Consider the following 13,934-nt stretch of genomic DNA (forward strand, 5'->3'; position numbering starts at 1 on the left):
TTTGTAATTATTGATTCCTGCCGCGTCCGCTTACCGTGAGCCAGCTGGGGTGGACTGGCCGTCCAGCTTAGAAGTTCCTGGAAACAGTGACTTATTACTCCCCTAATGAGCGTGTCTCTGCCAGCCAGGTGTGTCCAGGAAAAAGCATGAGCATGTGAGCTGCTGGACAGGACATTTTCATGGGCACGGGGTGAATTTTCCCCTTTTCTCTTGGGTCTGGCTCTTCAGGGCTATATTCTCTCTTGCCATTACATCTTGACATTTTTGCTTAAATAACTCCTCCGATTTTATGCCAAGGGAAAGCTAGTTTAGTAGGGCAGTTCGTCTGAAGCCAGTTTTCTCCATCCCTCCCTCCCCCCTCCCTCCCTTCACACCTTCTGTGAGCAGGGCTGTCCTGTCCTTCTGTCCCAGGCAGCAGGGACCTCATGGTCCAGCGGGAGACCCAGGAAGCCAGATGCAGAGTGAGTTTCAAGTTAGTGCAGCACTTCCTGCGTTGTTGGTAGTAACTTCTCTCAGAAACTTTCTGTTTTATTTAAAACAGTTTGTTTTTCCTTCCTTATAAAAAGTAGCAAATATTTTTATAGGAAAAGTTGGAAAACACAGAGAAGTCTGAGGAAGAAAGAAAGTCACCTATAGATTTGTACCCGAGGTTTACATCTTGGACGTTTTGACTGTTTTCCTTTTTTTAAACCAATGACTGCAATAGGTTCAGCTTCTTTCCCGCTTAGAAGAAAAAAAAGGCTCAGCTCACAGGATTTGCATTTCCCAGTTTTATTGTAAACTCCGTGGTTTTGGCTGTACGGTGTTCCATGAAGTGGCTGCATCCTAGTTTACACAATAGTGCCCAGTTGGGGGATGTTGTGCTATTTCCAGTCTTCCCCTGTTGTAAATAATGCTGTGAAGAATATCTTGTAAGTGAATTGGTTTTCACGTTTGGATTGTTTCCCAGACTTCGTCATCTAGAAGGCATCTTTGTGATCACCCAGACCACTTCTCCAGCGGTAGTGTGTGTTAGCATCACCTGAAGGGCTTGTTGAACCCAGCTCTCTGAGCCTCACCCCCCAGAGACTCTGGTTCAGTGGGTGAGGGTGGTGCCCGAGAGTCTGGGTTTTAACAAGCTTCCTGGCGGTGCCAGTGATACTCGTAAATGGACCACACTCCAGGTGGCATCGACCAGCCTCTCCTGGGTGGTGAAGTTGAGGCTGATGAGTCAGGACAGTGGAGGGGGTGGGTGGCCCTTGCCCGGGGGGACCAGTGGGCGGTTCCCACGCTCGGCCAGGGACCCCTACCCTTTGCTGCCCCTGCTGCCTGGGGAACCTGCAAGAGAAGGCAGCCTTCATGCACCCAAGGATAGAGAATCTCCTCCATCCAGCCACTCAGGGCAGGCAGATGCAGAGGTGAACTTAGTGTTGGGATACAGATGGGGGCCAGGGTGAGAACCAGTTTAGGAAAGACACTGGCGGAGACCGTAGTGAATCATCTTAAACGAGAGTGAGTGACAGCCCCTCTAGGACGCGAGGGGTTAAATAGGCGGCTGGCACAGCCTCCCCGGAGCCAAAAGGGGGAACTCGGGAGTAAGTCGTGACTGCCTAATTAATTCAATTAAACTACTTTATAAGCTCCGCTGGTGTCAGTAAATTGTTAAAGTCTATTAAAAAATCAGTGGGACGTGATGAGGGTTTGGGGTTGCTGCTCCACCTTCTGGCTCTTCCCTTGGCTTCCTCCCCTGATGTGAGTGGGGATGCTCTGTCTGGTACCCCTGATGACCTGCTGTGTGTGCCAAGGCAGGTCCTGCCCCCGCCACCCGCCCCCGCCCCAGGCTTCCATTTCCCTCCTGCAGAGCTGAGTGGTGGACTGGTTCTTGAACACCCCTTCAGCACCAGGGTTATTAGGATTTGCCAGTCGCGTCGGGTCAGAGGGAGCTGTTGCTGCAGAGGCACTGCCCTTTTCGCTGCTCTCCCTTCTCATCAAGTTTGTCTGGGCTCTTTCTTGGGTTGGCTGTGTGGACAGATGACCCAGAGGGGAAGTGCAAGCTCTGGAGAGAGAGTAAGCAGAGTGAATTTCACCTAAGCCCTAACCCTGTGCTGGGGTCAGGGACTGCTCACGGGGTCTCCTTCGGCGCCCCCTCCCCAGGCTGGGGCTGGTACCCACGCTCTTGCGGGTGAGGATCCGGAGGGTCCCAGGTCTCCATGCGACCTCCCCATGGGTACCTGGTGGTGCTGAGATGTCAGCTCAGGGCTGCCGTGCCTCAAAGTCCCTTGGCTGACTGCTTGCAGTTGTTTAGTTGCTCAGTCGTGTCCGGCTCTTTTGCGATGCCATGGACTGTAGTGCTGCCAGGCTCCTCTGTCCATGGGATTTTTCAGGCAAGAATACTGGAGTGGCTTGCTGTTTCCTTCTCCAGGGTATCTTCCCAACCCGGGAATCGAACCCAAGTCTCCTGCATTGCCAGGTGGATTCTTTACCTCCAAGCCACCAGGGAAGCCCTCCTTCCTCTGTAGACATATTTAAAATAAAGCTGCATCCCATGGCCAAACCTGGTCCACACTAGTTGAGTTAGTTGCTTGTCTTTAGAAATTCAGATTTGCCACTTGTTTTGACAACCTGGATGCCCAGCAACAGTGAACATTAATTCCTACTGGCCAGCCATCAGCAGGAACAGGTAAGCGGGTTTCCTTGTCTTCTCAACTCTGTGCCCAGCTTCGTGCCACATTGCAAGTGTGGGAACGAATACACGAGAAGTGTTCTTTTTGTCTAATTAGTATCCAGACAGGAGGAACTGAGGAGAGGGAGTGACAACCCCGTCCCTAGAGGTGTGTAAGCAGTGGTTGGCTGACCACTCCGATAGGCCCGTTAGAACCAAGATCCTGCCACTCTGGGCCCAGCTGTTGGTTTATACTTTTTTCAGCATTTTTGTGCTAAGGGCAGGCTGGGAATTCAGCAGCAGTTGCTCCCTGGCGCGTGAGCACTGGATTTACTGTCTTATTTTCTGTCAGATCAGGTCTTGTTTAGCCAGACCGGTAGGCTGGATAGTGCTGGTCTTGAGTATGACTGTGGTCCTGGGTTCGAGGGAAGCGTCTGTTTTAAATTAACCAACGGTAGATTTTTGGCAAGGCTCTTCTTCTCCTGATGCTAGAAGTTTAGGTTAGTTCCCTCATCTCTGAAAGGCAGCTCAGACAGTATGCTTAGGAGGTGGTCCCTAGCGAGAGGAAGAATGAGGAGGATGAGTTTAGGGCCAGATACACTTCTAAATGGAGCATATACAATCTTAAAGAGTGTGTGGTGTGTGTTAGTTGCACTCAGTTATGTCCAACGCTTTGCAACCCCATGGACCCACCAGGCTCCTCTGTCCATAGAATACTCCAGGCAAGAATACTGGAATGGGTTGCCATTTCCTTCTCCAGGGGATCTTCCCGGCCCAGGGATCAAACCCTAGACTCCCGCATTACAGGCAGATTCTTTACCATCTGAATCACCAGGGAAGTAATAGCAGGCATTGGACCTTTAAAGGCTCTGAAAGGTCCTGCAGTCAAGAAAGGAGATCAGCTTTGTTTATCTGGCCTTTGCCAACCTGGCCACTCTTTCCCTGTCCAAGCACACCTTTTATTTAACAACCTGAATAGACATGAAAGCCTAAAATATTACCCTGGAGAGAGTGGCTTTTTTATGGTGGTTCTTTTTGTCATGGACATCCTTTCTGTAAATAGGACAAACCAGCCTTTAGCAAGGTGGTGTCTGACTCCCTTAAGCTGGGTTTTCTTAAACTGAAGTCCATGTTGTCCTCAGATCCCAGAGGCTGGCCATGTTCCAGGAGCTTCTCTACCCCCGCGAGTAGCCAGGCCCTCCAGCTCTGGATTATCCTCTACTTGGGGTTCCCTTTGTATTAGCTATAGTATTTGGTGTTTCAGAGAAACCCTCCTTCCCACTTTATACCAGCAGGCAGAGGAGCCCATTGGTGGAGCTCGGAAGTTGCCTGAAGGTATATCATGATGTCCTGATAATCCGGAGCTGCCTGTTAAAGAATTTGTGAACTGCGGCGGACCTTTCCAAAAGAAGATTTGCTTAGGAAAATGCTAGTGTAAACAAGATCTTCAGGGGAAGAACTGTAAGGTGTGTGAGGAATCAGTCTATTTTTAAGCCTTTTGAAAGCACCCATTTGTGGAACACAAACACTATGCTAATTATAAAAACACCTTTTCTGTTCAAAACTCGGGTAAACAAGATGGGAGCTGGGTGGAGGAGGGAACGAGTGTCTGAACAGAGGTTCAACCAGAGTTTAAACACTGTCGGTCCACACTAGTTGAGTTGGTTGTCCATCTTTAGCAATTCAGATTTCCCACTAGTTTTGACAGCCTGAATGCCCAGGCAGCAGTGGACATGAGTTCCTCCTGGCCAGCTGTCAGCAGTAAAAGGTTAAGGGTGGCTTCCTTGTCTTCCCAGCCTGGTTTATTTGTGGGAGTGACTTGCACCGCCCCACCCCTTGGAATGTACACCCCTGCCTTTCTAACACTTTCCCCAAATATCTTAAGAGTATAGTTAGCATGTCACTGCTCATTTCCTCTCCATTAACTGTGGAGGAAGTCTTCTGCCTTGTTCAGCAAAACTTTCGAAGATAAACAACCAAGTGTCTTTTTATTGGACATCTACTAGACATCAGGTTCTGTGCAGATGTCTTATCTCCACGTGGGGTTGAGATAAACCTTCCTGCTGGCCGTGGAGGAGTGTAGTGGGGGATGCGGTGCAGCCACCAGCCAGGTGTCACCCAGAGCGCCCGTCCTGCGTGCCTTGAATTGGGGCAGAGGATTCTCAAAGGGTGGATGAGGTCCTTGCCCTTGACCTGCCTTTGTAGAGAGATGAGATGAAGGGCGAGGTGAACTCCTGAGAAGTGAGACTGTGGGGTCCCTTTGAGCTCTGGGTATGTGAGATGTGGGCGTGGGGAGAGGAAAGGGAAAGGGGGTGGGGGAAGGGAGGGGTTAGGGACCTGCCAGAGGAGGTGTGTGACCTTGAGGGGTGGTTAACGTTGGACAGGCCGAGGGGAGAGGAGAGACCATCCCAGGCTCTAATGAGGAGGTGGGAAGATGATAATTAGCAGAGGCTTTATATGTGAATTATATTTGCAAATGCATAAAAAATATCAGGAGATGAAAATAGCAGGTGGTCTGCTTGTTGGGGAGGGGATGGGGATGGAAGGAGAGGAAGAGAAAGAGAGAGGTGGATGGATGGATGGATGGAGACGTACCAGCTGTCTTGGTGGAGGACCCTGAGAACCAAGTGAAGAATTTTGCTAACTAAGGAAATACGTATAACCGGTCTTAAGACCCATGAGGGCACAGTCTGTCTTGTTCATTACTGTGTCCTCAGTTCCCAGCAAGGCCTTGACATGGTGAATGCTTACTAATTATTTGTTGAGTGAGTGAATGAAGGTACCTAGTCAGTATTTATCACATTTCTCTTTATGGTAACCCTATGAAAAGATGTTGTTACTCCTTTGAACCATTCTTAGAGGTGTGAGTTTGTGTGTGTGTTTATGTGTATGTGTGTGTATTATGGTGGTGGGGGGGAACACGGGGCTACCAGAAAGGTTTTTTTTGTTGTTGCAGTACCATGAAATATTGATCAATTTGATTCTATTGTATGACACAGGGACAATTTTACTAGCGGAAAATATGACCGTGTTATATGGCTGCAATAAAAAATCACAGCCGTGAGCCCAGGCTCAGAAAGCGAAGCAAACTGACGGTGTAGGCAGGACCCGCTGACTCCCTGTCTTTCTGCCAGTGTTAGGTTGCTCTTGTTCCTTCCTGGTGCCAGTGATGAGCTCTGTTTCAGGTAGGAGGTAATAGGTCCCAGCAGAAAATTTATAGAAGACAAGCTTAACGTCAGTTTGGTTTGCGGTTCTCCTGCAATTAGGAAATGTCCAGTGTTGTTTAGTTGTAGATGTAAAGAGTACCAGTCTAGCCTGAGAATTGTCCCATGGGAAGGTTTTGAAGCAGGGATGTGATTTCATGAATGGGTACCATGACATCTCAACAGAAATGCACTTAACTCCGGAGAATATGTATTGTGCCTGTGGCAGGTGTCCCGGGGTGAGATGACCAGGAGGTGAGAACTGGTGTTCTCTGGGTCCCTCTCAGAATGAGAGCATATTGACCCACTGACTGTGATTGTTATGGTGCAAGATATGTGTCTTTCATACAATAGGGTCCTTTAATGCAAGTCAGCATCTTCATCAGGTGCCCAACCAGAAAAACATTGCTCTGTTCCAACTCTAGAGGACCAACTGGCCACTGGGTTTCTGGAAAAATGGGAAGACAGTCTCCAACATGATGCCTTCCCAAGGAGTCACTGGTTGCAAGTTTGTTGTTCAGTCTCTAAGTTCTGGCCGACTCTTTGCGACCTCATGGACTGCAGCACACCAGACTTCCCTGTCCATCACTATCTCCCAGAGTTCGCTCAAATTCATGTCCATTGAGTCGGTGGTGCTATCTAACCATCTCATCCTCTGCCACCCTCTTCTCCTTTTGCCTTCACTCTTTTCCAGCGTCAGGGTCTTTTCCAGTGAGTTGGCTCTTTGCATCAGGTGGCCAAAGTATTGGAGCTTCAGCTTCTGCATCAGTCCTTCCAATGAATATTCAGGATTGACTTCCTTTAGGATTGACTGGTTTGATCTCATTGCAGTCCAAGGGACTCTCAAGAGTCTTCTCCAGCACCACAATTCAAAAGCATCAGTTCTTTGGTGCTCAGCCTTCTTCATGGTCCAGCTCTCACATCTGTACATGACTACTGGGAAAACCACAGCTTTGAGTATACAGACCTTTGTCGGCAAAGTGATGTCTCTGCTTTTTAGTATGCTGTCTAGGTTTGTCTAGCCTTCCCAGGTGGTGCTAGTGGTCAAGAACTTGCCTGCCAATGCAGGAGACCTAAGAGACAAGGGTTCAATCCCTGGGTCGGGAAGATTCCCTGGAGGAAGGCATGGCAACCCACTCCAGTATTCTTGCCTGGAGAATCCCATGGACAGAGGAGCCTGGCGGGGTCGCGAAGAGTCAGACACGACTGAAGCAACTTAGCAGTCGGTTTGTCATAGCTTTCCTTCCAAGGAGCAAGCGTTTTTAAATTTCATGGCTGTAGTCACAGTTCACAGTGATTTTGCAAGTTTTAACTGTGAGATCCCAGGTTTATGTACTGGCTTTAGGACTTAACCTCCCCTAAGATGTCACCCTGCCTTGCCTGCTGGTGGCTGACCTGGCAGCTTGTTCGGGAAGAACTGGGAAGTGTGAAGAGGGTGGAATAGAGTGGCAGACTCCCCTGGAAGCAGGGATGGAGCTGAGAGATAGTCCTGGCTCACTCGGGCCCTGTTTTTCCTCTTTTACACTAGGCACTGCAACCTCGGGGCCTTTGCGCTTGCTGTTCCTCTGCCTAGAAGGCATTCCCCAGTTATTTTCTTGACTCTTCTCTCATTTTGATTTAGTCTTCTCAGTAAGCCTCCTCTGACCTTGATATTTAAAGTTATGTCCTCCATTCATCCCATCACCCTTTTTTGCTCCATTTTCCTCCATAGTACTGTTTTCTATTTTACCTTTAGAAAGAAATTATGCTTCCTTTCTGTCTCCCTCCTTTGCTTTTCCAGGGATATAAACTTTGTGAAGGCAGGGCTTAAAAAACACTTTAAAAAAATAACTTTTTCTTTTGAAAGCAGTTTAGACATAAAATTTTGCAAAAGTAATGCAAAGAATTTCCATGTATCCTACACTCAGCTTCCTCAAATGTTAGCACCTTACATGACCATGGCATAATGCTTCAATTATGTTATGAAATTTGTGTTAGCACAGGAAATGAATAGCAATGCAATCCTGTGTACTAAGCCACAGACCTTATTCAGGCTTCACCAGTGGCCCCATGAATAGTCCAGGATTCAATCCAGAATCCACTATTGCCTTTAGTTGTCATGTCCCCTCAATTTTCACCAGTCTGGGACAGATCGTGGGCCTTTCTTTGAATTCTGTGCCCTTGACCCCTTTAAAGTGTCCTTACTAATTATTTTGTAGAATGCCCCTCATAGGTTTGCCAGATATTTGCTGGATCACTGAGTTGGGTTCTGTGGTTCTGGTCATAGCTCACCCACAAGGACTGGTACCCACCCTGGGCATCACAGCAGAAGATATGGGATGTTGGTATGACTTATCATTAGTGATGTGAACTTTGAACACTTAGTTATGGTGGTGTCTGCCTGGTTTCCCAAGTTACTGTCTTACGTTTTATATTAAGAAGTATCTTCTGGGGAGATACTTTGCGACTATGCGAATAACTTGATTCTCATCACACTTTTTCTCCCTGACATCCTTAGATGATTCTTGCCTTCAACAGTTATTACTGTGGTGTTTGCCAAATAGTGATTTCCTATTTCTGTCATTCTTTGTACATTTATTAGTTGGAATTCTACTGTAGAAAGAGCTTTCCTTTCTCCCTCATTTATTCATTTAGTTATTTATACCGGTTTAACTCCTGGCTGTTTATTTTATGGATTATAATCCATTACTATCATATTCTATTGCTCAAATTGTTCCAGATTTGGCCAGTGACAGCCCCTTCATGCAGGCTCCTCTGTCCTTTGGAAAAATGCCCATTATTCTTTGAGCTTGTCCTTATACTCAGCAAGGTATTCAGGGCTTCTCCTGTGCAGTCCCAGCCCCGGAATCAACCCTTTCTCTATGAAGGCAGGCAGGGGTTTTTGTCTGTGTTCTTCATTCTGTTGCATCCTAGTGCTCACAGGGTCTGGCATGTAGTAGGTTCACCTCAAATAATTTTTGGATGAATGCGTGAACCCTGGGAAGGAAGATTCCACCGGCTGGGTACAGAGGCTCCATACAGTTCATACTTTTCCTAGTCTCCTCCTGATAAGCCTGAATGAATGATTTAGAAAGGGAGGGTTCTCCCTGTTTTCCTCTCCTGTGAGCCTCAGGGGCTTTGACAGACCCATTTTGTCACTTTCGGCCTGTTCTCCTTGCTGCACAGTGTGAGAAGGATCCCAGGGCATCCCCGATCTTGTAGAAATAGATCTTGTCGAGTAGAAAGAGCCAAAGGCGGGGAAAGCAGCCAAGAGGAGCAGGCTGGCTGGAGAGCTAGCTGGGGCTGGCAGAGCCGGGCCTGCTCGCTGCTAATGACTTGGTTGAACACCAGCCGCGGCAGGCAGGAGGCTCCAGCAGTTGACGGCAGAGGTCCGGGGACCCCCGCCGGCGTGTCTGTAGCTGGGGGGCTGCCAAGAGCCACTCCTGGTCTCCTGAGATGCACAGGTCTCGCTTGAATATTTTATGAGTTTTTCTTTATAAAAGATTAAAACTCAGTCACGTTGGCTTTGGAAAAGCTTGTGATAATCAGATTTTTATTTATGAGTTGGACTATGTGTGCGCATGCCCCTGAAGAGGGGAACTGGCTGCCAGGCTTTCTTGCCGACCCTTCTGGCACATTTCTGGGCCAGGAGCAGCCTTGGCAAGTGGTAGCCCCTTTTCCGAGTCAGGAGAGGCCCGGCCGGCTCCTGAGATGCCGTTGCTGGTGCCCCTGAGAACGGCACAGGCCCCTTCATAGGGCAGTACCTTCTCCGATACCACCTCTACCCAGCGGTTCAGCTTTGCAGAGCACCGTGATGTCTTGTGTTCTCACCAGTTCTGCAGGGCGGTCCTGGGAACTGGGCCAGGCGGGCATGGTTGTCTCAGTTTGCAGGCAGAGAGACAGAGTCCCAGGAAAAGGGAAATGACTGCCTCTCCATCGTGCTTAAGGGTCTGGGAAGCATAAACATGTTTTAAAATGTCACAGTGCCCAGGTGGAGTTGCCAGCTCCTCAGGGCTCTCCTGGGTTGGGGTAACATAGCAAAGGTTTATGTGGATGGAGGAGACAGGGGAAGAGCAGGAGGAAGAGTTAAGAGTTCTTAGAGTAGGCCTTCTGGGAGGGAGAGGGCAGTGTCAGCTTGCCTTGAGTCTGTATTTATCAAGCACGTATACGATGTGATACCTAACAGGGGCAAGAACATGGAGAGATCCCAGCAGGTGATGGAAGACTACCTGTCAAGGACGGCACGCCTTCCGTGGTCTCTGGTCAGGGATACTGGAGGCCTGTTCGCTCAGCCTGGGGATGCAGCCGTCAGCAAAGCCAAGCACTGGTGAGCTGTGTATGCCCCCAGCTTAGCACTCAGCATACACCTCCCCAGGGTACGTGTGGCCCAGAGTCGCGAGGGGTCCCATTCTAGCATTCTTTTCAGTCATTTATCCATCCATCCCAGAAGAGTTTATTGCGTGCCTGCAGTAGGTCCAGCACTGTACTAGATACCAGGGCGAATTAGACCACAGGACCCCTGCCCTGTGGGGTTCACTAGTAAACAGGCAGGCAGTTTTCCAGTATGTAGGGTAAGTGCTCTGGTGGTGGCAATCCAGGGGTTTGTAGAAGGCCCCTCTTGTCCACGTGCCTCATCCTCAGGACAACTCTGAAATAGATGCTCTCGTCGTCTCCTTTTACTGATGAGGACGCTGAAGCTCAGATGTTGACTTCGCCAGCAGATAGCAAAGCCACGTTGGAGCCCACGGGCTCGACTCCCCAGTGAAGGAAGGAGCTGGCCAGTGTGTTAACAGTCAGTCCGTGGCTAAATGGACAGACTTTCCATCACCCCAGCCTCCCTGACTTATTGTGAACAGGAGTGAGTGTGGATGCTGAGGGCCTGTGGCCAGAGTCTTGTCCCGTCTGAACCAGGCAGGGGCTTGATGCCTGGTTGCAGCTGGGGAGCAAATGGAGCCCTGGGCTGGGCATGGAAGCCTCTGCATCATCTGGGTCCAAAACGGAGAATCTCTGTTGGAGGAGCTCCTGGCTACCCACTGCAGCATGGAGAATCTCATGGACAGAGGAGCCTGGCGGGCTACCGTCCATGGGGTCCCAAAGAGTCGGACATGACTGAGTGGCTAACACAAAATGAGGAGAAGTGAGCTTACAATATAGGGTGGTCGTGATGACGAAGTGAAGTACTGAATAGGAAGTGCTAAGCACAGTGCCTGGCATATGAGAGGAGCCACAGTGACAGTTTGTAGTAGTCCCAGTAGGATTTAGCGGTGGGTTTCTGCAGATTGCTGTGTGGCTGGTGGTAGCTTAGGTGTCTTTGTGTTCTACTTGGCTTGAAGGCATGAGCTCTACCTGGTAGTTCATTTCACAGGCGGAAGTCGGTTGTATGATGACTGGCAGTTCTGTGGTTATTAGGCGTTGTGTGATGGGATGATTTTCTCTTGCTTGTTTGCAGACTCCCCAGGGACAGGGCCGGTGACTTTCCTGTTGGTGGTCTTGGCTCAGAACCTGGCGTGAATCAGGCACTCAGTACTTTTGCCATTTTTAAAAGTTCCTTGACCATAAAGCTTCATTTATCATGAAGCTTTCGTATCTGTCAGATGAGATTGGAATCCTGAGCCCTGTTTCTTTTGCTTAATGGCTAGGGTAGGTAAATTACTTCTCCTTTCTGGTCTGTTTCCCCACCTCTCAAACCAGGTGAGAGTTAGGCACCTGGTTTCTATTCTGAGGCCAGAGAATTACTCTAGCCTTTTGCCTGTCAGGCCAAGGATGTTCTGTCTCCATCCAGTGGGTCAAAGGTTTCTTCCTGGATACAGCAACTGAGGATCCAGTCTCTATTCCCAGAGTCTCAAGACATCCACATCTGAAGGAAAAGCCCTCCGAGGCTGATGGGGTCAGAGGTCACTGAGTTCAGAACTGATGAGTTGGGATTTGCCGTGACCTCCTTTGAGGAGACAGAGGAAACAACACATGGCTGGAAGGAAGGAAGAAGGCACAGCTTCTTTGTTTCCCTTAGGGCAAACAAGACTTTCTGAACTTCACATCATCCTGAAAAGTTCCCTGCTAATCAAACCCTTTTTTGGACTATTCCCTGCATAAAAGATTTTTATGACAGAGCTTTTTTTACAAAGCAAAAAGTACCTTCTGTAAAGTGAATCATCACTCCTGATATTTCCTTTGTGTAAACCTGACCTTTCTTATGTTGTTTTCTTGCTTTTTTTTCCTTTTTATTTCTGTTATTATTTTTATTAACCAAAGGAATGCATGTTCACTACTGAACAGTTAGGAAGTCCAGATGAGCAAAAAAAGGAATAAAAAAATCAAGGTCGCCTGTAACCTTCCCAGAACCTGGAGATAATCCCTCTGGATGTTGATATTTGATGTATTGATAATTTGATGTATCAGGAGACATATGACGTGCAGAACATAAAAGTTCACTCTTTTAGGAAGTGTTTACTGAACTTCTACCCTGGGCACAGTGTTGGAGAGAAACCAGGGAGCAAAAAATAGATACCATTCCTCCAGGAAGTAATTTATGTAGACAAAAGGAAGGAAAGAAATTGACGTGGAATTGGGACTAAGGAAAGATCTGAAACTGAAAGTAAAAGTTGTCATGACCTCTGCGAGTTTTGACCTGACTCGGGAATGGTTGGGCCTGAAATGGCTGGATCGGGGAGAGGGAGGATATATTGACAGCTTCCAGGAGAGCTGATACAAACTGCCCAAAGAAAGTGGTAGTGGTTGGTGTCTGTATACTGGGGGAACAAGGACAGAACTGAGCTGAGTTTTTTTGTTTTTTTTTTTTTTCACGTTGCCATCTAGTTGTTCTGTTGATAGTACCATTTGTTGAAAGACTATCCTTTCTCCATTGAATTGCCTTTTTCAAAGATCATTTAATTGTATTTGTGGGTCTTTTTCTGAGCTTTCTATTCTGTTCTGCTGATCTATTTGTCTGTTCTTTCACCAATACCACACCCTTGATTACCATAGTTTTACATCAAGTCTCGAAGTCAGATAGTGTGAGTTTTTTGACTTTGTTCTTCTTCAGTGCTCTGCTGGCTACTCTGGGTCTTCTGGTCTTTCCATATATACTTTACCATTAGCTTGTCAACAGTCACAAAATAACTTGCTGGAATTTTGATTGAAATTGTGTTGATTCCATAGATTAAGTTGACAACCAACATCTTAACAATATTGAGTTTTTCTTTCATGAATATGGAATATTTCTTCATTTATTTAGAGTCTTGTTAATTTATTCCATCAAAGCTTTATAGTCTTCATGTATCATTTACATATTTTGTTAGATTTATACCTAAGTAATGCTTTCTTTTATTAGTGCCAATATAAGTGGTATTGTGTTTTAAATTTAAATTTCCATTTACAATGCACTGTTAGTACATATAAAAGCAATTGACTTTTTAAAATACTAAGCTGGGATCCTGCCACCTTCTTATATTATTTATTCCAGTTTTTTTTAAATATCAAGGTTTTTCTTTTGGATTTTCTAAATAGTAGTCATATATCTTTGACTAAAGAAAATTTTATTTCTTCCTTCTCAGTCTATATACTTTTAATTTACTTTTCTTATCTTATTGCATTAGCTAGGACTTCAGTATGATGTTGAATAGGAATGGAGAAGGGGACATCCTTGCCTTGTTTCTGGTCTTTCCATCCTTGCCTTGCTTCCAGGAGAAGACATCTGGTTTCTCACCATTAAGTATGATCTTAGCTGTAGGTTTTCTGATACATATTCTTCATCAAGTTGAGGAAGTTCCCCTCTATTCCTAGTTTTCTGAGAGTTTTTTTTTATCATGAATAGATGTTGGATCTTGTCAGATGCACAGCTATTGATATGACAGTGTGATTTTTCTTCTTTAGCCTGTAGATGTGATGGAGTATGTGAATTTATTTTTCAGTGTTTAAGCCAGCCTTGCATACCTGGAATATATCTCATTGGTTATGGTATATACTTCTTTTTGCTTCCCTGGTGGCCCAGATGGTAAAGAATCCACCTGCAATGCAAGAGACCTGACTTCAATCCCTGGGTTGGAAAGATCCCCTGGAGAAGGGAATGACTACCTCTCCAGTATTCTGGCCTGGAGAATTCCATGGACAGA

General features: G+C 47.1%; 1 protein-coding gene across 18 annotated transcripts in view; it reads left to right on the forward strand.

Moving 5' to 3' along the window:
• The window catches only part of ZNF618 (zinc finger protein 618), a 199,548-nt gene that overhangs the window by 41,773 nt on the left and 143,841 nt on the right, over window positions 1–13,934 (forward strand). Inside the window, exon 1 of one of the 18 annotated variants that reach the window (XM_043453039.1) lies at window positions 2,467–4,107. The exons of the other annotated variants lie outside the window; for them this stretch is intronic. The gene's annotated coding sequence lies outside the window, so the exon portion shown is untranslated. Of the gene's footprint in view, window positions 1–2,466; window positions 4,108–13,934 lie in introns of those variants that run through there. 18 annotated transcript variants of the gene reach the window in all.

This window comes from Cervus canadensis, chromosome 30 (assembly GCF_019320065.1).
Source record: "Cervus canadensis isolate Bull #8, Minnesota chromosome 30, ASM1932006v1, whole genome shotgun sequence".
NCBI lineage: Eukaryota > Metazoa > Chordata > Mammalia > Artiodactyla > Cervidae > Cervus > Cervus canadensis.